Genomic DNA, 27,197 nt, shown 5'->3' on the forward strand with positions numbered 1-27,197 from the left:
TGGTGGGGTGGGCAGCTCTGGGGGCTGGCAGGGTCTCTGTGTCTCAGCTCAACACCAGCAGGGATGGACAGCGCCTCTGGACTCTGCCGGCGCTGGGACACAGCGCTGCTGCGGCTGCAGGTGCCGGTACACCGGCTGGGCTCTCTCTGCTGCTAAAAGGGCGGTGCTCCCTAATCTCTCGCTCCCCCTCCTCCCCTCTGATTTATTTATTTTATTGTTTTGGGTGAACGGAAAGTAACCCCCCCTCCATGCAACTGCAAACAGGGACGGTGGCGTCATTCCGCTCCGGAGTTTGAGATCTCACCAGCGACTTCAATACGATTTAATTTTTTTTTTTTTTTACACAAATAACAGTGTAACTTTCCGGAGGTTTTGATTTAAATCATGGGCACGGAGATCGCAGGCCAGGTGAGAGATTTTCTGTATTACGCCAAATAACCGCGGAGATGGTCCCGAGTGGGTTGGAAATATTTTGGACAGAGCTCTGAGAGGAGATCCGAAGTGTACAAGCTCTGCAACGTTTCTGCAACTGAGAGCAGATCGCCTAACGCTGGCATATTGGCAAGTAAGTCACTGGTTACAGTCCTGATTGCCGTTGTCACCTTTATCCCTTTGCAGCTGTTGGTTTGAAACTCCTTGGCTGGAGGGAGGACGGGCAGTGGAGTCCTCTGCAGTTTTAGATCTCGAGGTCTCTTTATTTGAGAGGCTTGTGATAGTGAGAAGGGCTTTATTGCAAGCCAGCGCTGGTCCAACTCTGTTGAAGTGCACTGTAAAATCCGTTTTACAGCACCTATATGCCTTAGCTTCGCAAGAACAATGGTAAAGAAAAAGCTTGGGGACCATTTGTGCAACTACAGCAAATGGAAATGACGCCTTGTATGTTATTAACATATTCATTTTTGTTCTCTGTGTTCATGTGTAACTAATATTGAGAGTCTCTTAACAGAGTGCATTTTAGCAGCAGCCCTTGTAGGACAGCCCTGCGTGTTTCTCAGGCATTTATGCAATGCAAGACAGTGATTGACTTTGATTTGCATACCTTTTAACTTTTACCCATGTCATTTGGTAATTTTGTTTTTCTCTGATGCTCCTCTGTGTGGGTTTTGTTTTCCTGGCTTTTTTTAATGTATGTATATTTATTGACCTTCTTCTGGTAACTGACATTTGTCACAAAACAAAAGTTGAGTCCGGCATGGATTTAGGGCATACAAAAAAGATGTAGTAGACAAGGTGGTCAGTCCTGCTCCCATGGAAGACCATGGCAAAATTCCACTTAGGAGGGTGCAGGCCCAGGAGGCTGTAATCTTTTCCTAAAAATTCAGTTGAAGATAGTTTGCTCAGAACTAATCGGCCACACTGCAAAATGCCAGATATCCTGTTCACCTTTCGGCATAGCTAGTGGATAAGCTAGCCAACCTGCCTCACCATATCTACCTCCCATCCATCTCGGAAATTCAGGAGCTAAAGATATGATTCCACATGGCAAACTTCAAAGTATGTTTAATTATGTTTGTTTATTGATTTTCTTAGCATCTTCTCTACCAGACTGAAAACCACAATCTTTTACAGTGACCTTGATGAGCATCCTGCTTTAACATGAAGGTTTTACAGAGAAAAAGCATTTACACAGATTTACAGCCAAGCACTGACATTTTGCTTCGAGCGTGATCAGTTCCAATGAGCATGTGAATTTTAGTAGTGGTAGTGGGGATTGGTAGGGGGGAGGAAGGGGTGGTGGTGGTGTATTTACTTAGAGGAATGAACTTTCTTCAGCATTATAACATAAATAATACAGATACAAGAAATCTCCAACCTTTCCAGGTTAATGCACTTTAATTTGTCAGCACTTGTCAACTCTGAGGGTTTAGAAAAGAGATCATTTTATCTGGAGCTACCTACATTTTTTTTATATGAGGAACATTAACATAGTAGGATAAAAAGGTGGTTATTCAGTGAACATGTGACTAAACCCACCAGTTTATAGCAAAAAGATGAAATAAGTCTTTCGCACGTTGGTGGATAATTTACGTGCAGCATGTCTGAGATAAATAATCTGAGATGAATGTCAGCTGTTTAAATGCACTTTCAGAAGAGCGCTAATATGGTTAAGATCTCTGACATGCCCAAGATACAGTGAAGTGTGCAATAAAACTACTAGAACTATTGTTAGCTACTGTAACTAGCTAGCCTTTCTTTCAATTGAAATAGCCAGATTCCACTCTCTGTGTGTGAATCCAATATATTTCTAGTGAAGTATACCTATGAGGTTACAGTGGTAATTCCTTCCTCTGTTGCAGCGTGGCAGGCTTTCACTAAGCGTGTGCCAGAGAAATTGTAAAACACTGAAGTGTGCATTGAGCTGGAATTCGTTTAGGGTATATTACTGTGGTCCTTTCCACAGTGAACATAAATGACGGCTAATGGCTGGTTATATAAATGAATGATTTTCCAGAAATCACGTCAGCTCTGCCACCTTAGATGCAAGCTACACAGTGCTTTGTTTCTCTTCCTTTAAGTCATGCAATTTAACTTAATGCCATAAAGTGAAGTCATTGACTTCACTTAATCTCTGTTTGCCTGGGGAAGAAGAAAAAAACATAATTTAATGATGGGTCATTTGGCTTTTGCAGTGTGTCGTATGATTGCTATGAGATAATCTAATGAGATGTCCTCTTCACTGAATTAAAGAAACTGTTACTGTTTATGCCTTCACTTTTTCAGCTATACTACTCAGAAGAATTATTCTACTGCATGGCTTAAAACAAATTTTCACTTAGTATGACAGAGAAAATTATTCAGATTTTATGTATTTTACAAAACTGAAAATGAAGGGAAAGGTTAATAATAAGAGTTGAACTATTCAAGCGTGTAACTAGAGTAGTAACCACATAAAAGAAATGTATTAAGGAATTGATCAAAAACCTCCTTTACCTTTGCTCCTTGACTAGCTTGATAGTCACTTGAACATCTTTCCATGTATATGTAATAAACATTTATAATGTTTAATTATGAAGGCTAAATGAAAGTCATACACTTTTCCACATGTTTTATTAGACTGGTACAGTAGCCTAGCTTACTTTATGTCTTTTAAATTACAAGTTTCCAAAATGTAATGCATATTATGCTCAGCTTTAAAGTTAACAGTTTTAATCTTAATACTTCTCGTATAATACAAGTCTCTTTAATGTAGAAGATGGTGATTTGATTCAAGAACCCTGAAGCACAAACAAACATTGCAAGTCCTTCCTAACTTTATTTTGCTTGTTCGACAATACTATTTGCTCATTAGACACTACTTATATGAATAGATATAACGTATAAGTGAAGTTGAACTTATTGCCAAGCAAGAAAGCTTCATATAGTTATCCAACTCATAAACTCTGTCACTCTTTTCTCCTCATGTTTTGACGAACAAAAGATTACATGTTTATGGATTTATTCTCAGTCTTCCTCAGTCATGCAGCACTCAGAATGTACAATTTCCAGAGGGTAATAACTTAGCACTACTCCTAATGTCTCAAGTCCTGGGAAAGCCATTCTTCTTTTAATGCCACTTCCTAGCAGTCATAGCTGGGTTTCCTGCTTGCATGCATTTTTAAGAGGAAGAAATGGTGACGTATATAGTAGAATTCTAAATGAGATAAAATTAGTAAATAGGGGTCTTCACTTCAGATTACAGGGTAGAGGAGTAGGAAGATTGAGTCCCAGTTTACATGCACCTCTTGCACCCATTTTCTAGTCACAGTTTAGTGATAGCATTCATTGGCAGCAAAAACTGGCATCCGAGCCAGCTATTTTTGCTACTCCCCTATCCCTGTTGGAAGAGGAAAGGGGAAAGCTATCATTATCTACAATATTTAAAAAAAATTAAACAAACATAAGTTGCAAGCATGTGAACTATCCAAAATATACAGGAAATACAGTGGAGACTTCTGGTGGTAACAGCCTATTAATATATTGCATGTGTTTGTATGTGAAATGCATATTATATATAATTACTAAAGGGGCAATAGTCCAGGGGCTTTAGTGCTAAATCAGGATTGGACAGCCTCCACACTATTCCTTGCTTTTCATCCTCAGTAACGGGGGTTAAAGGCCCAGCACCAACTCAGCCTACTTATGCATAAGCTGTGCTATAATGTCTGAACAGCTCTGCCTCCTTCTTGGTCTTTAGGAAGTCTGCATTTGAAAGGGTAGTTTGTGGCGAACGATACAGGTCCTTAATTGGTCACTTAGCTCTAGCAGGTGTGTCTCCTTCAACAGTCACCAAGAGAACTGAAAAACACAGTTGCATGTTGAGACTATAGAGACCCCAGGAGCAGGGGTTGTGGGCAGAGCTGGTTTTAAGGGCTTAGGTCCCACAATCTCATTGGTAAGACGGAGAGAAGGTAGGACATAGCCCAGAATCAAGATGATCAGCGTCAATTCCATTGTTGTTGTGTTCCACTGTAATTAGTCCTTAGTGTGTAGATGGTGTGGGGGCAAGAATCTAGTATTCACTGTATGCTGATTAATGCTTGTGTCATAAACAGATAGTTAAGGGTTAATGTCTCTTTTACCTGTAAAGGGTTAAGAAGCTCAGTAAACCTGTCTGACACCTGACCAGAGGACCAATTGGGGGACAAGATACTTGCAAATCTTGGTGGAGGGAAGTCTTTTGTTTGTGCTCTTTGTGTTGTTGTTGTTCGCTCTCGGGACTGCGAGGGACAGGACATCAATCCAGGCTCTCCAAAACTTTCTGAATCAGTCTCTCATGTTTCAAACTTGTAAGTAATTAGCCAGGCAAGGCGTGTTAGTCTTATATGTTTGTTTTCTCAACTTGTAAATGTTTCTTTTTGCTGGAAGGATTTTTACCTCTGTTTGCTATAACTTTGAACCTAAGGTTGCGCGGGGGGGGGGGGTCCCTCTAGTCTATAGGAATCTGATTAGCCTGTAAAGCATTTTCCATCCTGATTTTACAGAGATGATTTTTATCTTTCTTTCTTTAATTGAAATCTTTCTTTTTTTAAGAATCTGATTGATTTTCTCCTTGTTTTAAGATCCAAGGGGATTGGGTCTGGACTCACCAGGGATTGGTGGGGGGAAAGGAGGAGGTATGGTTAATTCCTCCTTGTTTTAAGATCCAAGGGGTTTGAATCTGTGTTCGCCCGGGAAGTGGTGAAGCCTCTCAAGGCAACCCAGAGAGGAGAAAGTTTTGGGGGGACAGAAAGTGCCCAAGACACTGAAATTCTGGGTGGTGGCAGTGTTACGGATCTAAGCTAGTAATTAAGCTTAGAAGGGTCCATGCAGGTCCCCCACATCTATACCCTAAAGTTCAGAGTGGGGAAAAAACCTTGACAGCTTGGATGGTAGTTAGTAATGCGTTCACTTTCCATGACTTGCTCAAAGATGAGAATAACCCAAACCTGGTTAAATGACACTGGTGGACTAGTTTTGTCAGTGCTGATTCCAAACAGGTATTCAGGACACCATGGACAGAAGGATAAACTGATGGGTTGTGTATGGCCGTACTGCTGCTTGCATCTAGCATGATATGCCGGAGCTCTTCCACCCCAAAAGTTAATCAAATACAATATGTCCATTTTATGAGAGTCTTGGTATGGAGCTAACATGTAACTGGTGTTTAGTATACCAATTGCCCCACTGCGTTGTAAAATCCCTACAAGACTGTTGACGTTCCTCGCTGGGATGGTACTATATGGGCAATGGGGCTGATAGTGCTTGATGATTTTTAACGTCTGTCTTGATAGCTCAGGATTTCCTGGTTGACCTAATGACCATGGATTGTTGGCTCAGTTTATACTGCTAGTAACCTTCTTGATTTAATGTTTGGGTCAGGATTAGAGGTGAGGAACTGAAAATTGTACCTGTGTGGTTTAAGTTGAGGTGCTTGTTTTGATGGTGCACTTTTAGAAGCTAATGGTCCCTGATCATTTTGGGAGTGCTCTGAGGAGCCCTGGGAGGAAGAATATTGGTCCTCGGACAGGCCTGTTGATTGATTTTTGTCAGTCACCATCAACATGTTTCGTTTCAAGTAATGGACAGTCTAGTTAATCCAGAATGTCTTCATTTTGTAGCTGACACAAATTCCTTCCATTTGTAAGGAAATTTCCTGTTACATTGTTGATAAAATTTAATTGACTTACATTGAGTTGTATGTAAAGACCACATCAGGGAAAAGTTACTGTTTTCGTAAAAAAATAGAGAGACTGTTCCCTTAATCATTTTTTCCTTCAGCTGTTAAATTTATTTAATAATGCATGGCTGTCTATAACCAGGAGCTACATGACTTTTTAATGTTTGCATCATTTTCCTTACCACAATCAAAGTGATTCTGTTCAGATGACAGAATCCAGGCAAGATAGTAGTAATCCCTTGACTTACATTTTTTCCCTTCTTTGTGGGGGGGTCTTGTCCTGTGTCTTTTGAAGTCAATTGCAGAAACCTGCAGTGATTTCAGTTAGAATAATATTGAGTCCTGTGGGTTTTAGTTTAAGGTTCATATATTTATTGTAAAATTGTTACAACTTTGTTTTTCAATAAAGCATTGCCATTGTGGCCTTCAACTTAAAATACATAATCCTGTTTTTGTTCATTTTCTTCTTTTATATTCTGAAGTAGTTAACACCAAAAAGTTGTGTGCAGCAGCATTACATACCTTAGCAAAAGTCATGCATGTCTCACGATATAGTGATGGACTTTTGTAGCAGCTGTTAATAATAAATCATATGGTTAAAAGCTTCAGCAGCACAAATGGGCATTGATTGTCTTTGGCTTCTTTTTGAACCTAAAGAAGTAACACAATTAGAATTATGCCCATAAGATAATTCACTCCCAAATCTTTGTATGGTTTTGTGTAGTAAAAGAAAGATAGCATTCTTCAGGATATAAGTTAATCAGATGTTCTTCAGGTGAAAGACGATGGGAAAATACCAATTCTCCAGTGCAGAGGGGCTGTAGACTCAGTTTTCATCACATACAGCTGTCTTCCTGTGCCCACTCCTAGTTTTATGTTAGAGCTGTATTTACATGAGTAGACTTCTGCAGAGCACTGCGGTAGCTGGCTATTGGATTTCAACATAAATCTTCACAGTGTTTGACTATAATGCAGATCAGTTGTTGTCCAGTATTAAAATTTACATCAAGCCATGCAGGGAAATCTCCATTGAAATCTAAAGGTATTTCTTCATAAAAATCAGTAGCAGGATGTGTCCCTGTAAAATCCTGTACATCTTAAATACATTTTGGAGTCTCTCTGTAGTCAAAAAACTATGGATTCTACATTTTATTGTTCTTGTATGGCATAACTTTGAAAACACTGGGGTCAGTGTGTGTGTGCGTGGGGGATGGGAAGAGGGTGCATGTATATGTATGCACACACATAGATTCTAAAGAGACATACTCTCTTTAAAGCTACCTTTAGACTTTGAATCATATGGCTCTTAGGAACCAAAGTGTTGATGTACTAAGAATGTGACATGTTCAGCTGCCATAGAGGAGACAATCCGTATCCATACTCCTGCTGGCAAACCAAGGAACAGTGTTGGTTGTTGCTGTGAAAATAAATATTCCCCAAGTTTTTCAGCAGAGGCAAGGTTTTATTAAATATTGTGACATTCACAAATGATCTCAGTGGGGAAAGCTTACTTAAACCCTGCTAGATATTTGTAGACAAGTTGTATGAAAGTCACAATCTTATGTAAATCATTATCACCTCGCATTGTCCATCAAATCACTAGGGTTAGAAAGGACCTAGAGTTCATCCCTCTCCATAAATAGAGGATTGCTTTCTACACCAATGTTTTTAATCTTTTAGCTAGTGTGTTCTTAAACATCTGTAGTGATGTGGCTTCAGCTGTTACCGCATTAGTGCAATTGTTAGTTTTTTTCTCCTAATGGTTAAATTAAATCTTCTCTTGTATTCATTTTGGGCCACTAATCCTTCTTGTGGAATAAATTTCCTCCTTTGCCTCTGTAGCGAGGTGTAAAGCTGGGCCCCTCTGGTTTGTGCCCCTGCTTCCCTCGCAAATCTGTCAGGGACGCCTCAGGTTGATGCTCTTTATTTATAGCTGTTTCCCACCACTGCCACCTTACTATCTGTGTACAGGTTTTTAGCAGCCAAACTTTGTCAGAAACAGACCTGGCCAGACTAGAGGGTTAGGGCAAGGCCTAGGCTTCTCTGTGTCTGGTCTTTCTCTTTCCCTCTCCTCCCCCTAGCTTCCTTCTTCCATACCTTTATAGCCCTTGGCTGATTAGGCTGGCAGCTGTTTCTCCTTGCCAGGCAGGCACAGGGCAGTTCAGCCAGCCCCAATCCATTCCCCTTGATTGGGCCTGGAGTGGCAGGGGGCTGATTAAGCCCTCCTTACTCAGCACCGTCACAGCCACATTAAATAATCCCTTCCCATCTAATGGTGCTTTTCATTTCCTCATAACCAATGATCATAGTCCCTATTTTGTTGTATTTTTTTCAAGCTCTAAATACTACATTTCTTTAGATTCTCGTAATCGCTCTCTAATCTTTCTAACATTTTTGGAGCCTAACTCATTTATTATTGTCTTATTTTTTTTGTTTTTGAACAGCATAAAGCTCAGCTCTTAGTACTATAAGTTTGGTATTCCCTTTTATCTCCCTGTTCCTAAACATCATGCTCTTTCACATACCTATAGCTGTTTAATTTTTTTCCAGTGACATTGTGTTGTGATCTTTATATCTAATTTGCTGCTCACTAACATCACCAAATTCTTCTCTGCATTAATCTTTTCCAAGATACAGTCTCCAGTTTTGTATTTCTGCTTAGTGTTGTATCTCCCTTCATTTGTTATCTGAATTTATATTAAAAAATCATCCCATTGATATCTTTCCCCTATCCGATTCTGTAATGTCTGCCATTGCTAATATGATTAATGTATAACGCTCTGCCTAGAGTGTGAGTATAGATATTAAATAATACTAAGTCCATTATTGATTTCCTTTGAAACTGCACTTAATATTTCTCCTCAGTCTGATTGACATTTGTAATTACTTTTTGTTTATGGTATGTCAATCACATTATGTAGCCATAGCAGTGGCAATTGATTTAGTAACATCTGTAGGCTCGTAGGAAGATGAAAGTCTATTGGAAAATAGGAAGGAATGAAATGAGAGTGAATGGTTTGGGGCAAGACTCCACTAGCATGTTTCAGTGCCCATGAAATGCACAGCAGTCTATCTTGGATGAACTATTAATGAAATGCATGCTGGTTTGTCTTTCTGTTGACTTCCATTGACTTCAGTGAATATTGGATCAGGCCCAAAGTGCCCATACTACTTTGATTTAAATGGAGTTTTGGCCACTTACACTAGCAGTCAATTTGTCCTTTATGTGGTAAAATCATAATTGTGGGAAAAAGCACCTTCCTTACCTATACATAAAAAACACAAACTACTTCTAGCTTTCAAGCATGTTGTGCAGCTTAATCTCAGCTTCAAAAAAAATTACAAATGTTTCAGTAGTTTGTAGTAGGTGGCGTACAGTTAAATGTACATGGCACATGGACAAGTACCATTAGTCACAAAGGCAAATATGGCAGCTGGCCCTAAATCCAGTGCCTATGAATCAGGCCTTCAGGTGGTCCTCCTTACTCATGGACCCAGCATTTTCATGATGAATACAACAAAATATTAATCTAAAGGAAAATCCCATTAAAATGAACTATAGGAAATTGGTGGCTGGTTGAGAATTGGATCAACACAGAGACCTTTTAGTGAAAGATCTGTCTTCACAAAGTGTTCTACATTGTCACATTATGCAGGTTTACTGTGTCGTGGCCTATAATATGTCATACTAGAGCTGGGCAATAAATTATTCAGTGATTTTAAAAATATTTTAAAATTATTGCATGGATACATGAACACAAATATATGTGTAGGACACGCCAAATGGCCCAGTTTTATGATTCAGTAGCTTAAAATGTTCTGCAGCAATACTTTACAATTCATATTACTTCCATTCAAATTTACTAGCTTTGATATTTCAGCCTAATGACTATAAAATTCAATTCTAAGAAACAAGGCAATTCACAAAAGCAGTTAAGCACATGCTTAAGTTCCATTGACATCAGTGAGACTTAAGCGCATGCTTAAGTGCTTTCCTAAATAGGGATGCTTTCCTGAATTGGGGGACAAGGGGTAAATCCTGCTTGCACTTACTACTGGAGGTAGTGCTTACTGCCTACTGCCATGCAATCTAATGAGTTTCCTTATGGTTGTAAGTGTTACACCTACTAATAAGTATTTCCAGGACTGAACCCTAAATTAGCTTTACATTTATGAAGTCCAAAAAACAATAATTTTGTTTAATTTATCTATCAGAAAAAGGAGTACAAGAGAAATTTTGGTAGGCTACAGAAATTAATAAAATGAATACCCAAACTGAACAGACCCTTCTGACGTTAATTTCACCAGTGATGCTATCTCTTTAACAAACTGCTCCTCTAAGGGCTGAATACACTAATCTAGATCCACACCAGAATGCCTTTTGATGGATGTAAGGTTTCTTTCAGGGGTGGTACATATCCTTTAGACGTTAAAGGCCAAATCCTGCCCCTTGGAGAAGATGTCATAGGAAGTCTCCCTTCGAGCAACAGCAGGAAAGGATTGTAACGCTGTACTGAATGCATGCTTGGCAAATGTTCCCAAACCTACTGATGGACTGTGATCCCAATGGGGGCAAGGCCTGATGGCTAGGAAACATGGCAAGGCCCTCACTTGGATAGTGCACATACTCCCATCAGCAGCTGTGCCAGTCGAGGAGTGCATGTTGGTGGCATTGTAGATTGGCAGTCATGTGAGTCCTGCAATGGGGTACAACTGCCCATGTTTTGCCCATAGAAATGCTCCTGTGACTAGCATGTACTTTGCACATCTCCACTCCCTTGCCACCGTAGCAATTGCAGAGTTCCACCTCAACCGTGCATCCTATAGATAATATATCGCATTATCAAAAGGAGAAAAATAATTATGAATCCCTACCATGACCCTCTAGGCTAAACTGATAACATTTTAAACAAAGAGCCCATTTCTAAAAGCTTTCTTTATATTTGGGACATGATTACTAGATGCAGCTACAGCCTTTAATGGCTGCTTATAAAGCATGCTATAAAATGCATTAGTAATGAACATTTAACAGATGACAAGCTGTTAGAAAGTGTTATAAAATATAGATTACTTTTGTTAAACCAACATATGTTTATGCTTAATGCCTGAATATCAGTTATCAAATAGAAAGTGTGTATAAGGTGTTTAAGGTGTTCTAATGAGACAAAGTGCTAAGGGATGAATGCTGCTGTGATATCTGTCTGTTCTTTCATTAACTCTGTCTACTATCAAATAACAGCTTCCCAGCTAACTAGGATTACCTGGAAACATGCAGCTAAACAATACATTCTTCATGGTTCGGTAACGATCACTGTACTCCAAGTCTGTAGCTGCCAACGGGGGTTGGGGTTGAACCGTTTAAGTGGTCTGTGTGGGAGGAGAGGGAGAGCAGAATGAGTTTGCTTTTGTGTTCTTTATGCTGTGATATAGGGAGAGTGTGTGAGTATGGTGGAAAGAATGAGTGAATTGTTGAATATCTGGGGGAGATGGATGGAGAACTATTTGAAGGGCAGGAGCATGCTGTTAAAGAACCATTAGGACTGTTTTTGGTGGGGAGTATGGAGTATATGTTGTTGTGAGGAGGGAGGATTTTAGGTTAATATTAATTCAGTTCCAGTAAACTTGTTAGAGGAAACTGTTTATCAAATGGAGATAAATTTTGGTTTTCAGTTTTCTGAAATATTGTAAACCATTCTCAAATAGTAACTGACTATAGCTCTCAGCATCTTTTTTAATGAATGCAGTGAGCTATAGTTCTAGGAGCTCATCCAAATGCAGCGTTACAGTACAGCATATTTGGTCAGATTGTACCTTCCTTATGAAATCTCTTCAGGTACCCAATGGGACTGAGAGAACTTGGCAGTGGTGTATATACTGAAACAGGTTTGCTACAGCATTTCTAACTGAGTTGTCTAAATGATATACCATAACTACAGAAATTGTGATTTCGGAAACAGTGAACTTCACAGCTGGCTCCCTATTAGCTTGCTTATTTATTTATTTATTTAAAGCCTCACAATTTGAGAGTTCTTGTTGGTCCCATATTCACTATTTACAGGTTTACATAGGAAAATAAATGGAACAGATAGCAACTTTCTTAGATTACTTTTCTTGGTTTTTTCCATTTGTTCATATACTAGTGGCACAGAGTTTGGTTGTCTTTTCATTTTCCCCCCTCTCGATTGTACCCAGGCATCTATTGGACATGAAAATAAGTGCCTTTTCAGTTTTCAATTGGATACAGTTCATCTTTGTACGGGGTCGCTTACGCTGACTCCACTGCTATAAAGATACCATAGGGCTGGTGGATCCAGACTCCAGGAGATTTTACTGACATACGGGACTTCAATGGTTGGCATATAGCTAAGAGCGTTCCAGCCGTGCCCCCAAATATCCCTGGTGTGGGGAATCCTGCAGTGATGCTGCTTCTTACTGATTGTGTAGGGAGCGTAGGCAGCTAGGTATGAGTTAGGGCAGCCAGGTTAGTAGAGATGCAAAGGTTGTATAAAACCACCATGCTCCACCTCTTCCCTCATACATCTACTTCTCTGTCTCTACCCCATGCCAAGCTTCAGCACAGGGATAAATGAGGCCTGATATGCACACCAGTCTTTATAGCATATTCCCTACATTGCTCAGAAAAGTGGATGGAGCTATGACTCCTGCTATGCAATTCTAATATTCCTAGAAAAATTATGGAGGTAGCGTCCTTTCCAGTTGAAAAGCTTGAATGAAAACAACTCCCTCTAAAAACAACTTTATAAAAATGCATAAATTATGATAGGGATGCCTCTAATTACCAATCTTCACTTCTCAGAGCATGGACTGGGAGGACTCTGCTTATGTGACTCAAATACTACAATCACCACAGTTCTAAAGTGATACACAGGAATAGAGTAAGAAATCTTGTTGCTCATTTACGGTAGCTTTTTTTTTTTTACAGTACTCAGGTAAATGTATGTTGGAAAAGCTATTCCAGATTTCTGTTTAGGAATTTGAAGTGTCAAAACAAAAAAAAAACAGTTTTATCTGTAATGGCAAAACTTCTATCATATGTAACCTTAAACATCAGTATGATCTAAAATAAAATAACACAGAGGTACCATTTTAGGAAGAATTAGTCCTTTATTTGTTTTCCTTTTAAAATATACATCTGAAATAGTAAGTCATGTATATATTAAACTATCGTTTTATACATTCAGAGACCTATAGATTTAACCAAAATATGGACCTGTTTCAATCTCCAATGTAACCAACTTCATTCATTAAAAATAAAAATTGTTATTTTAAAATGTCATGCTTTTATTATAGAATGTTTTCTAAAATCAGCCATACAAAGTGTACTGTCATATTTATGAACTGTATGAAGGCAGACAATTTGAAAACATGTTTTGTAAATTCTGCAAAGTAGTTACAGACATCTATATTATTGTGTTTGTACAAGTTGATTTGTTTTCACATTTTGGAGCTTATTCTGGATACAAATTCAGGACAATATTTGACCTTAGAGTTTGTGACTTTGCAAATGAATTTTAGCACAAATGAGCATATGCTGCAAGATGGCATAGCATTGAGTAATATTCTGTCCTAATGATTTTTATCTAAGCAGCATATGATTTATAGCAAAGGTCCCTATCCAGTCGATAAATTAGTCTTCTGAAGTGATGGATCATTTAAAGTTGGCAAAGCAAAGCAAAACACAAATAGTTTTCTGAAGTCATATATAGTGCCCATACAATTTCTGGTTGCATTGCAATGTAAATAATAGAGTCAAAGTCAGATGAACATAAGCCCTGCAACAGAGAGAGAGTCTTCTGGGTCTAGCATTCCGGTCTTATAATAATGGTACTATCTGATAGTCCCAGTATTTCCAAGCCCAAACACTCAAACATCATGAGTACCTTTTAAAATAATATTTTTTAAAAAGGGAAAGCTGAGAGTCTCATGGATGTGCAAGTGTCCTGGAGCTAAGGCTTTAAGAAAATTGCCAAATATCATGAAACTGTTAATGAAGTTATGAGTTGTGTGGCTTAAAGTTAGGCTTGGCAAAATTTTCAGTTTTTATCATTTCAACAGATATCAGTGTTTTAAAATCATTTAATTTTTTTTATCATTTTAAATTTTAGTTTTAAGCATTTTTGTTTTATCATTAAATAGTCACAGTTTTGGAAAATTATTGGAGGGTGGGGTCAGGCAATTAATTATTTCATGACAGTAAACATTGAGATTCAAAAAGTTAAAGCTTTCAAATGATTAAAACACAAATTGTCAACATTACATGTCAAAATATGCATTGTAGATATCCTTAAATCAAACTCTGATTTCTCAAGCAGCAGTTTCTTTCTTTGCCTATCTTATATTTCAGTTGTCATTGACAGAAATATTTTTGTCAATTTGTGTGTGTAATCTAATCCTTTCGAGCCTACTTATAGTAATGTGTTTGTTGGTGGAAGGAAGATTGGTTAAGGAATTGTGATTGGTGATAACAATACTTTCTTATTTCCTCAATCAAAACCCTGCATAAGCCTCCAGCACTTTTTCAGATCATAGCAGGCTTCACATATGACCTGTTTCACTCAGTCATGTATGCAACTTTCTGCCTTTCACCAAGACTAACAGACTCTTCTTCTGCAGTAAACCCAGTTTTCATTAGTCTGGAAAGTAATAGCCCGTTGACTTCTTCTAACTAGAGATCAAACAGATTTAAACAAGGGAATTGTTTCTTTTTCACACTTTCCTCAGAAACATATTATTTTATACTGTTGCACTTTTTGCCCTGAGCAGGTTGCCTGTATTCAGGGCCTTGCGGGATTGTTTCTGTTAGGAAGAGAAACTGATAGTCAGATATGTCTTTGGTGCAATCCTGTTTATTTACAAAGTAAGTACACAAAGTCCTGTTTCCCTGAATACAGTAAAAACAGTAGAAACAAACAACAACTGGCAGCTTCCTTGCTCAGAAGTACAAGTTTGCCTTTCCAGAGAGTACGGTATCTAAAAAGTTATTTTGGCTTCCTCTCAGGGCTACTTTCACCATTGCTTCTCTCCCTTTCTGCTGTTCAGTCTCACTCACTCAATCAGTCCGCTAGCTCCTGCATTTGCAATGAGTCCCTAGAAACCCTTTAGCCCACCTGGCTTAGCTTCTGATTGGTCATGCTGTTCAGTCCCTGGACTTGGGAGGTGGCTCTGACGAATCAGGAAAAAGATCTTCGAGTCATCGTGGATAGTTCTCTGAAGACATCCATGCAGTGTGCAGAGGTGGTCAAGAAAGCAAACAGGATGTTAGGAATCATTAAAAAGGGGATAGAGAATAAGACGGAGAATATATTATTGCCCTTATATAAATCGATGGTACACCCACATCTTGAATACTGCATACAGATGTGATCTCCTAATCTCAAAAAAGATATACTGGCACTAGAAAAGGTTCAGAGAAGGGCAGCTAAAATGATTAGGGATTTGGAACGGGTCCCATATGAGGAGAGATTAAAGAGGCTAGGACTCTTCAGTTTGGAAAAGAGGAGACTAAGGGGCGATATGATAGAGGTATATAAAGTCATGAGTGATGTGGAGAAAGTGGATAAGGAAAAGTTATTTACTTATTCTCATAATACAAGAACTAGAGGCCACTGAATGAAATTAATGGACAGCAGGTTTAAAACAAATAAAAGGAAGTTCTTCTTCACACAGCGCACAGTCAACTTGTGGAACTCCTTGCCTGAGAAGGTTGTGAAGGTTAGGTCTATAACAGCGTTTAAAGAGAACTGGATAAATTCATGGAGGTTAAGTCCATTAATGGCTATTAGCCAGGATGGGTAAGGAATGGTGTCCCTAGCACTGTTGTCAGAGTGTGGAGATGGATGGCAGGAGAGAGATCACTTGATCATTACCTGTCACCCCCTCTGGGGCACCTGGCATTGGCCACTGTCGGTAGACAGATACTGGGCTAGATGGACCTTTGGTCTGACCCAATATGGCTGTTCTTATGTTCCTATCATTTCCAGCTATCACTATATAAAGGGGCATTTAATTGCTCCTTCCACTTAGCCTGTAAGAAAGATGGTCAAAATTCCTATCAGCTGGAATGAGTCTGTAATTGTCTATAAATCAAAGACCAGCATGATGGCTGTCATTAACCTTTCTGCATAACAGCATTGTAACAGTGATAGTGCAATCCCATAGAATTCTGGAACCAGACAAAAGTTTATAAATTCTTTGGAGCGGGGACTGTCTTTTTTGGTATATGTGCATATAGTGCCAAGCACATTGGGTTCTTGATCCTAGATTGGGGTACTAAGTGCTACTACAATACAAATAATAATAATAATCCTGCAAATGTACAGAGAGGAACATCAACCCTTTAATAAAAAGTTGGGCTTGATATGACCTTTATTCTCTTCACTCGTTGCACCTACATTTTATATGGAGATTATGTTTCTCTTAAATCCCCATCATGTTGAACTCTTGCTTCAAGGAAAGACAGAACACATTTGTAACTCCAGACCTGTAGGTCCTTATGGGTTTTTAATGCATGGATTTAATTTTAGCATGAAATTTTTGATGCTCTCATTAAACTTTTGTCAGTGTTTCTATTGCAGCCTCCTGTTACCGGTTTATCACTTGGCCATAAAAATATACTCCCTGCAAAAACATGGTGTGTGGTTTTATATTCAAGTAATCCATTAGTCTTAATAATACATTGCTAGTAACTTAACAGTCTGTATTAGATATATAGTTAACATATGTGCTGAGCATCTTAAGTCAATTTCTTAGTTTAACCTAAGACCAACTGAGGTGATTTCTGTCATGTTCCTTTTTGAAATATTAATTAATGGTTTATGATCTGTTTCTGCCAGTACAGATCTATCATATATAAATGTGATTGATTTTTTTCTTTTTGGCATGGAAAAACCAATGCCAAAGCCTCTTTCTATTTGAACATGCTGACATTCCATTTTTAATGTAGCTCTAGATGCATAAGCAACTGTTTTCCCTAGATCATCATACTTTTGTGTAGAACTGCTCCTAGACCTTGTTTGGATTCATCTGAAAACAATTTTGTAAATCTTTTACTATCAAATAATTTTTAAATTGGAGCTGTTTTTATTAGTTGCTTAACCTGCTTGAATTATTGTTGATGTTGACAGTCCTATGTCCATTGATTGATTATTTTTACACTTAAATGTGTTGGGGGGGGGTTTCCTGCTAAGTTAACTATATATTTGCCTACAAAATTAACTATATCCAAAAATTTCTGTAATGACCCCTTATCTTTTGGGTAAGCAATATTATCAATAGCTTGTATTCATTGTGGATCTATTGGTAATCCCAGATGGGTCAGTTTTTCTCCTTGAAAGGTTAATTCTTACAATCTAATTTTATATTTTTGATTTAGTTTCAATCCTGGTGTTTTAGTTGCTCTTGTATCATTCTCTTTTGTAGTTATTTCCCATATTATTATATCATTTATGTATACTTATGTGCCATCTCTATTTTCAACTATCTTTTGTAATGCTCTATGAAATACCTCTGGAGCCAAACATAATCCAAAAGATAATTTTTTAAAACAGTAACATCCAAATCATGTGTTAAATGGGCATAACAACTGACATTTTTGCTCAAATGGTATTTGTCAAAATCCACTTGATGCAACTAAGGAAGAAAATTATTTTGCTCCTGACATTTATCAAAATATTTTTTCCCTGATAGGCATTTTAAAATGTTCCGTTTTAATATACTTATTTTAATCTTTTAGATCTAAATATAAATATAAGGATCCACCTTTCTTTTCTCCTGTTACTAACAAATTCATCCACTCAGTCGACTCTTCCACTCTTTTCATTGTATCTAAATTAATCAACCTTTCCAATTCCTTTTGTACCATACCTCTTAACACCAAGGGTATCTTTCTAGTTGCATGTATAACTGGTCTCTTGTTTCATTTAACTCTGTTGTGTACACTGTATCCTATTTACCAATGCCAGTGAATAACTCTCTATAACTTGATGTTCTGTTTCCAGCATTTCATAATCCTTAATAGTCTGCATTGCATCAATTAGATTTAGTGCTAAACATGTTTCTAAACCTAAAATAGAGATATGTTATCCCTTAACCACTACAAATCTTATGTTGTCTAAATTATCTTTAATTGTGACCTGTAATTCAAAAATGCCAGTAACAGGACATTTTTCACCACTATAAGATTAGAAATTGATATGCATTTGTTTTCTTACTACAGGTTTTACTTTTAGACATTTTTTTAATTTTAGAAGAAAGTCACTTGTGCACCTGTATCTATTACAAAATAAAATATTCCATTACTAGATAGTGTATGTAACTGTCCAATCCTCCTTGTAGTTCAGAGTGACTCTGTTTCAAAATAGTCAGAAACAAATTTTTGTCATCTGTAATGTCAGCTCTTTATTCAGTAACTTCTCTGAGACTTTTGAATTAAATGTATATTTCTAAGTTTTTGCAGACTTCTCTATTTATAAATTTTTGCAAATGGTTCGGTTTCATGAACATATGACAGGTTTGACCATATGCTGGACATTGTCTAGGCTGGTGCCTCCTTCACATCTAGAACATTCTTTCATATGCTCATATTTTTTAACTTTAATACTTTCACTGTTTCCTTTAATAGACTTGTTTTTTACCTTTTCGTATTAAGTCTCTATTCATGTCAGTTTGTTTTCTTTCTAAAATGTGCAGTTGTTGTTGATGAAGTTCAGCAATTTGGTAAATTCTCACTGCTTTTTCTGGATTTACATCTGGTGTTTCTAACGTTTGACTACACTTACCCATCACAATTTGATATTCTGTCATTGAATCAGATTCTGTAAATTACATGTCTAATTTCTTACCTTAGATCTGTTAAAACAGTCTCTTCCTCCATTTTATTTCTCGAGTGTAACTGAACTCTTTCAATTGTTTTATTTCTTTTTGGTAAACGGTATTCCTCAAAAGTTTTTTTAAGGCAGTCTCACAGATAGCTTATCTAACATTAAGTTCAAATGAACTATATCATGAAATTGCTCCAGTGTCTGCAATATTGAGGAAAAAAGGCAATCTTATGTTCATCTTCCTTATGAGTATATTCTGATGCTCTCAGAAATAAATCAGATTCTTATTTAAATGTTTTCCAATTTTCTGAAGAATTCCTTGAAATTTTTAGAAAAATGGGAACTCTTAATTGATCCAGCTTTTTTCATTCAAACTTATTTTTCACTGCTGAGCAACTTTTACCTCAGGTTGCGGGGTTTTTTTGTTTGTTTTTTAATTTCTTCCATATTTTTTCACCATTACCTTCGCTCCTGGTACCATGTGTTGATTTTCAAGTAATTCACTAGTCTTAATAATAATTCATTGCTAGTAACTTAATAAAAGTCTTTATTAAACACATAGCATACACAGAGTATCTTAACTTGGGTCAATCTATTAGTCTAACCTAAACCCAACTGCCTGATCTCACTGTCAGCTCCCGCATCCTAAAGATTCTACTGATTCTCTTAACACCACAGTAACACCACCCATGGCATGCAAAGTACTATCACTATCAAGTAGGATGTAAAGGACTTTGGAATTTTTTTTACCAAACCCTCTCTAACCTTGATACCAGCCATGTTATTCCCTGTCCCCTCAAGTCCATTCAAAACTCTAGTGATAGGATTGTCATTCTGAGCATATCATTCGCCGCTTTGCATCCCTCTGCTGGCTCCCGCTCCTTCATCTTCTGAAACCTCAACTTCTTGTCTGCATTTAGCTCCACCCTATTTATTTGACTTTCTTTTTATGTTACGTTATATCGGCTTATTGAGGCTTTGCCACGCTGCTCTATCAGTGATGACAGCTTTAATTGCTCAGATGTCTGCATCTCCCTCAAGCCATTACATGCTTTATATTTTGCTGCCTCATATGCAAGGGAAAGACTCCCTATTAAATATTGCAAAGCTGCCACGTTATCTTTTTTTAAATGCCTCCTGAAGCCTTCCTGGGCTATGATGCCTACCAATCACTACTGTCTGGCACTGATTAAGGAAGGGCGAAGCCTAGATTTCAAATTTTCTGCTAAAGTGTTCATTTTTTTTAATTTTTCCTCCAATGCCCCTCAGCCTGTCTGACAGTTTTGTCCACCTGTCTAATCCTGCCAGAGTCCTAGACTGTAGGCTGTCTGGTGCATGGCTTGTCTGCTTTGTTATTTGTCTATAGAGTAGCCCAATGGGACACTGATCCTTGATGATACTCCTTTGCACCAGAATAATATTAATAACAAATCAATTGAGTTATTTTTAATTAGTAATGTTAAAACTGGTATGCAGTTTTCTAATTAGAATACACAACTGACTTATGTACTTAAAAAAACCAAACTGGTTATATAAAATAAATACATATTTGGGCCACAGTCCTGCAACTGGATCTGTGCAGGTGGAGTCACAGCAAAGACTGAAATACAAGATTCTGCCCAGTCATGAAGGCAGATCCTGACAAAACAGTAAATCAGAGCACCTTTTGGTCTACTGTGTCCTACAGTTCCTCAGCACTTTAGGGAAATAATTAGTGGGATGCTTTGTTATTATACAATGTTTTGGAAAACTATGACTATGAATTTTAACCTTTGGTACTTTTGTACTGCTGGAAAACAAAGTACAGAAAAAGGTTCCTAACTGAAACCAAGTGCTAGAAATTTCAGGCAAAAGCAGATTTCCAGGAAAGATTGTGGATTAGTAACTTTGGATAACTTTTAACTTTCAGAAACTGAAATAAATCAAATTTAACTTTTGAGGTACACACTGTGCTATTGTTTTTCCTCCTAATTTTTAACCATCTTTCTATGTGTTTGTAATTGCTAAGAAATAATAGAAATACTTTTTGACCAAATTTATATAACTTAATTAGAGCTTTAGAGCCTGCTTACACCAGGTCTGATTTTGGCCCTTTGCCATTTTAGAACTGGAAATATTTCTCCCCTTTTTACACCAGAATAAAATCTACCTATTCTAAGATGTGGTGTATTAAAAATCCCGTCATGGAGCATGAAATTAAAATTTAATAAATTCAGTGCTATTTAATATATTTAATATTCACTTAATTCAGCAAAACCATTACTATCCTTTGTTTCCTGTCTTTTAACCAGCTACTGAGCCATGAGAGAACCTTCCCTCTGATCCCATTATTGCTTACTTTGCTTAACAGCCTTTGGTGTGGGAACTTGTCAAAGGCTTTCCGAAAGTCCAGCTATGCTATATCCACTAGATCACCCATGTGCATGTGCTTATTGATACCCTCAAATTATTGTAATAGATTGATGAGGCATGATTACCCTTTATAAAAGCCATGTTGAGTCTTCCCCAACATATCGGATTCATCTATGTATCTCATAATTCTGTTCTTTACTATAGTTTCAGCCAATTTGCTTTGTACTGAAGTTGGTCTTATTGTCCTGTAACTGCTAGGATCATCTCTGAAGCCTTCTTCTTAAAATAAATAAATAAATTTAAAAAATTGGTATCACATTAGCTATCCGCCAGTCATCTGGTACAGATGCTGGATTGAAGTGATAGGTTACATACCGATTAGTATTTATGCAATTTCATATTTGAGTTCCTTCAGACCTCTTGGGTGAATACTGTCTGGTTCTGGTGACTCATTACTGTGCAATTTATCAATTTGTTTCCAAACCTCTCCTATTGACACCTCAGATTTGTCACCTAAAAAATATATCTCAGGTATGGAACTCTCCTTCACATTCTCTTCAGTAAAGACCAATGCAAAGAATTGATTTAGCGTCTCTGTAATGGCTTTGTCTTCCTTGAGTGCTCCTTTAGCACTTTGATCATCCAGTGGCAACTTCCTGCTTCTGATGCAGTTAAAGAATTTTTTTTCTGTCTTAGTTTTTATCTCTTTTGCTAGTTGCTCTTTATATTTTTTTTCTGTGCCTAATTATACTTTTACACTTGACTTGCCAGAGTTCATGCTCCTTTCTATTTTCCTCAGTAGGATTTGACTTCCAATTTTTAAAGGAGGCCTTTTTTTCTCTATCTGCCTCTTTTACTCAGTTGGTTGGCCATGGTGGCATTTATGGTCATTTTACTTTTTCTTTCCTTTGAGCCTCTATTATGTTTTTTAAAATAATTTCCATGCAGCTTGCAGTCATTTCTCCCTTGTACCTGTTCCTTTTCATTTCCATATAACTAGCTTCCTCATTTTTGTGTAGTTCCTATTTTTGAAGTTAAACAGTGTGGTGGGTTCCTTTGGTATCTGTCCCCCATAAGGATGTTAAATTTAGTTACATTATGGTTGCTGTTATTGAGCGGTTCAACTATATTCTCCTCTTGGAACAGATCCTGTGCTGCACTTAGAACTAAATGAAGAATTGCCTCTTCCCTGGTGGGTTCTAGAACTAGCTTCTCCAAGAAGTAGAAATGTTATCTTTGGATCCCATAGTGAGGTGACGTATAACCAGTCAATATAGGGATAGAGAAATCCCCCATTATTATTGGTTTGTCTGTGTTAATAGCCTCTCTAATCTCCCTGAGCATTTCACAGTCACCATCACCATCCCTGTCAGGTGGTTAGTAGTATATTTCTACTGCTGTACTTTTATTATTCACACATGAAATCTCTATCCATAGAGATTCTATAGTACAGTTGATTAAGATTTTTACTAAGTTTGATTCTATGCTTTCTTTCACTTATATTCCCACTCCCCAACTAGCACAAACTACTCTGTCATTCTTATATGTTTTGTGCCTTTGTGATGCCTATTGTATCAATATGCTCATTTCATAACAGGCATTCAAGTTCACCCATCTTAATATTTAGATTTCTAGCATTTGTGTACACGCACTGATAAAATTTGTCAATATTTAATTGTCTGCCCTCATGTGAGATACTTGAATGAGACTATTATTTGACTGTTTCTTTTCAGTTCCTACCTTTACCAACTCCTTTGCTATCTTCTTTACTAGGATATAGAGTATCCCTTTAATAAATCATCCCCTAAGGGATGTGCCTGTCTGAATCATGTGCTCCTCTGTACCTGTCTTCTCCCCCCCCACCCACAATCTGGTTTCATTTTGGTTTAGGTGGAGGCCATCCGTCCTGTACAGGCTCCTCCTTTCCTATAGGGTTCCCCAGTTGCCAATAAACCTAAATCCCTCCTCCCTACAACCTCATCTCATCTATGCACTGAGACCCTGTAGTTCTGCCTTTCTAGCTGGTCCTGCTGTGGAACTGGGAGCTTTTCAGAGACTGCTTGCTACCATGGAGGCCCTCAACTTTAATCTCATACTTATGAGCCCAGCTCTTCATGTAAGTCCTCCTAGATGTCTCAAGAGATCAGCAAGCTTTGCACCTGGCAGGTAGTGCACCATGCAGTTCTCCCAGTTATCACAAACCCAATTATTTATATTTCTAATAATCAAATCCCCCATTACTATTACCTTTCTTTGCCTAATAACTGGTGTTCCCTCAGTGTGAGAAGATACCATGACATCATCTGGAAGGAGGGTCCCAAATATGGGATCATTTCCTTCTGCTCCAGCTTGATGTTCTGTTTCCCCGGGACTTTCATCCTCCTCAGCAGCACAGTGGATGTCAGACCGAGGGGTGGGACTGCTCTATTGTGTCCCTGAAAGTGTCAAGTAGTTACTCTTTTTCTTAGCTCCTCTAATTCAGCCACTCTGGTCTCAAGAGCCTGTACTTGGTCTCTGAAGGCCGTGAGTTGCTTGCACCAAATGCACACATCTGTACATGTGGCATTCAGTGCAGTACAATGGATAGCCCCAACTCTGCTGCTGGAAATCTGCATGAATCGTTTTTTTACCTTTGCAGGGTGTTAGTTAGTTAGTTAGTTTGTTCTTGGTGGGGGGGGTTGTGTATGGGGGGGTATGTTTGTTAGAGTTATCTGCCTCTCACATTCCCTCTCTAAACTCTATTGCAAACCTCTGCTGTTTGCTGATCCTGTTCACTATCTCCTCTTATCACTTAGGAGCTGGCTTTTTAAACCCCTGTGCTCCCAGTTAGTATTTGGATCTAGTTGTGATCAATGTGAAGTGTGTGGTACAACTGGGGAATATACTTCATGAGTACAGCAGGGCATAATGGATATACCGTGGTATTCCATCAATTTGGATGGATGTTCTTTAAAAACTGTCGATTGGGATTATTTCCACTATTCAATAAATGGGCTAAGAAAAGCTATAATCAATGACACCAGATGTTTTTCAAAAAAACCCCTCTGGTTGCATGAAAGGATGAAAAAGTTTTTGCCACAAAATTCTGGGCTTCTCAGTTTGTCCTTATCCCATCAAAGAGATTAAAATAATTTAGAGCTTAGAACATTTACACCAAAGCTGTCCAACACAATGTCCAGAGACACTAAGTCTTCAAACCTCATTCAAATGCGTAGCAATAATATTCCAGAACTCCTATATGTACCTAGACATTTAATATCATTTATACTTTTTGCTTCCCTGTAGTTGACATATGTCCCTTGTCCATGCCAGATTTTCAGTCTTTGTAAAGCTGTTAACAAATCTCATATTCATAAACAGTGGCCACACCATTTCATACTATTTAATTGTCACGTCAGTGATGTACAGGATTATATAGTGAAGATGTTTTGCCTTGCTTATTGGAAATATAAAATGTCCCCCTCTTAGCTTCACTGTTTTGTGGATACCCAACACACTAGAATTAGCTTTTACTACTCCTGCATTTTTGGAAAAAAGGAGTTCCTGGCATTGCTATATTGGTCTGGAGTCCTCAAATATTTATGTAGTGCTTTTGAAAGTTAAACATAGTATTAAAATGTTACTTGAATTTTTAAGCCGTGCAAACCTGGCATATTTTGTGGGTTGGCTTCACATGTTCTGCTGGTTCCTGTGCAAATGGAAGGCTGTATATTCTCTGCAGGTGAAAAATTTTCCTTTTGAATTGGAGAGTGTTTGCTAAGAATGGTCAAAATGGTAAAAATTAGAATTATGCTTCTGGCAACATGTTACTACTAGAGCTGGGCAAATAACTGATTGTTTTCAGTTTGCTGACAGTTCAAAAAAATTGGTTTGGGTGAAGCCCAAACTAATTTTTTTTCAGAATTTTCAGTGACTCAGAAGTCAGAAAAAAATTATTTTGCATAGAACTGAAGTTTCATTTTTGTTATTTTGAATATAAGCAAAGGAATTGAAGGGCTAAATTCACAACAGTGGAGGAGGAAATGGTGGTGCTTTCCTTCTGCCCAAGGTTGTGACCAGGGCACTCACCTGGGAGAATATGGGTTCAGGATCCTCTATTAGCTATTCTGGGGTTGATCTCTCTCTGTCTCTAATGTTGAGCCTCTTCTGCTTTGTCCCCCTGCTCTCAACCACTAAGCTATATAGTCATTTTCACCACTGTTTTTCTGTTGCCCAATGACTGTTCAATTATTTTATACAAAGTGGAGCAGCTTCAACAGGAGAGACTGAGACACCCTGCCCTGAATAACCTACAGCAGTGGTGGGCAACCTGCAGCTTGTGGGCCATACGTGGCCTTTCAGGATAATCCGCTGGCAGACTGCAAGACGGTGTTTGCATTGACCATCGAAGGCATGGCCTCCCACAGCTCCCAGTGGCCGTGGTTCACCGTTCCTGGCCACTGGGAGCTGTGGGAAGCGGCATGGGCCACAGGGACATGCTGGCTGCCACTTCCTGTGGCTTCCAGTGGCTGGGAACGGCAAACCGCGGACACTGGGAGCTGCGGGCAGTTAATGTAAAAAAACTGTTTCATGGCCTGCCAGCGGATTACCCTGACGGACCACATGTGGCCCGCGGGCTGCAAGTTGCCCACCACTGGCCTATAGCCTGCAGAGTAGAGCTATGCAGGGGAGACCTGGGTTCAAGCCATTGTTCAAGAGTGAGGATTTGAACCTGTCCTAACCACTGGGTTGTTGCGTTTAAGGGGGAGGAGGGTGCCTACAGTGGGTTTGTGAATGGTGCCTAAATCCCCTTGTGACTGTAGCCCAAGAAAACTACATTCATTTTGAGACAGTTGAAAAATGGTTAATTTTGACGTTTTTGAAAATATTTTGTGTTGTGACTGAAACAACTTGTAGAAATCAGCACACATTCACAAAATGATTCAATCAACCTGAATCTGCATTTTTCAGTGGAAAAAAAAAGTCTCTGAAAAAATTCACCCAGCTCTAGTTACTCCCATGTTATGGACTCATAAGGAAAAGGACATTTTACCCTGAATCAAAGTTGGGAATTATTAAAAACATTTGCACACACAAATGCTCATGAAAGAAAAAAAAAACTCTCAATCTCCGCTCCACAAACTTTTGCCACACACACAGTATTGCACAGCTCAACAATGGGAGCAAAATGGAATCTGGGAGAAACCGCATTGCAGAAATATAAAAGGTGGTGAAAAGATAGTTCTTGATAACTCAGATGTTATTTGTATTGGGGTTCCTCTGAAGTCTTTTCCACTCAGTTCCCCAAGAATTCAGTCCAACTCTAATCTTGTCACTGAGGTTCCTTTATCTTTATACAGCAAAGATACGCTGACTCAAGCATAGGGGATGGGTATAGGGCATACCACACATCCAAAGTTACACAGCAAACCTCTTTCTTTATAAACATTTATGCACTGCATTTACTGCACATTGTATCACACATTTTAGGTTTGACTTGGTCACTTTGTAGGAACCAATCCCTGTACAGCATTCATGACTTATTCTTTACTTTATTTTACCTTCCAGGCTTATCTTGTACATTGTTATCTTGTCCATTGAAAATGGTTCCCTTGGTGTTCTGCCTTGTCATGGGTCGTATATACCCCATGCTGGCCTCACAAAAAAGGTTAATGCGGGAACTGCAGGCCAATGCTGATCGGAGCCTCACAGTAGCTGAGAGAATAAAAGAGCTGATAAGCAGGGGGGCAGAGTAGCTGCCAGAGGAGCAAGCAGGCTGGAGAAGGAAACTCCTACCAGCAGGCTGCTGAGAAGCTGCCCAGAGACAACATCCAGAGATGAGGGACCAATCTACAGCTTGGAGATGCCTATAGAACCAAGGGAAGTAGAAA

At 38.4% G+C, this 27,197-nt stretch overlaps 1 protein-coding gene across 2 annotated transcripts in view; it reads left to right on the forward strand.

The window, feature by feature from the left end:
• Window positions 1-349: 349 nt before the first annotated feature.
• SNTG1 (syntrophin gamma 1) overlaps window positions 350-27,197 on the forward strand; it is a 543,852-nt gene continuing 517,004 nt past the window's right edge. The window contains exon 1 of one of the 2 annotated variants that reach the window (XM_050942000.1): window positions 350-408. The gene's annotated coding sequence lies outside the window, so the exon portion shown is untranslated. Of the gene's footprint in view, window positions 566-27,197 lie in introns of both variants that reach the window. The other variant, XM_050941999.1, reaches the window with a different exon arrangement.

This window comes from Gopherus flavomarginatus, chromosome 2 (assembly GCF_025201925.1).
Source record: "Gopherus flavomarginatus isolate rGopFla2 chromosome 2, rGopFla2.mat.asm, whole genome shotgun sequence".
In the NCBI taxonomy this organism is placed as follows: Eukaryota; Metazoa; Chordata; order Testudines; family Testudinidae; genus Gopherus; species Gopherus flavomarginatus.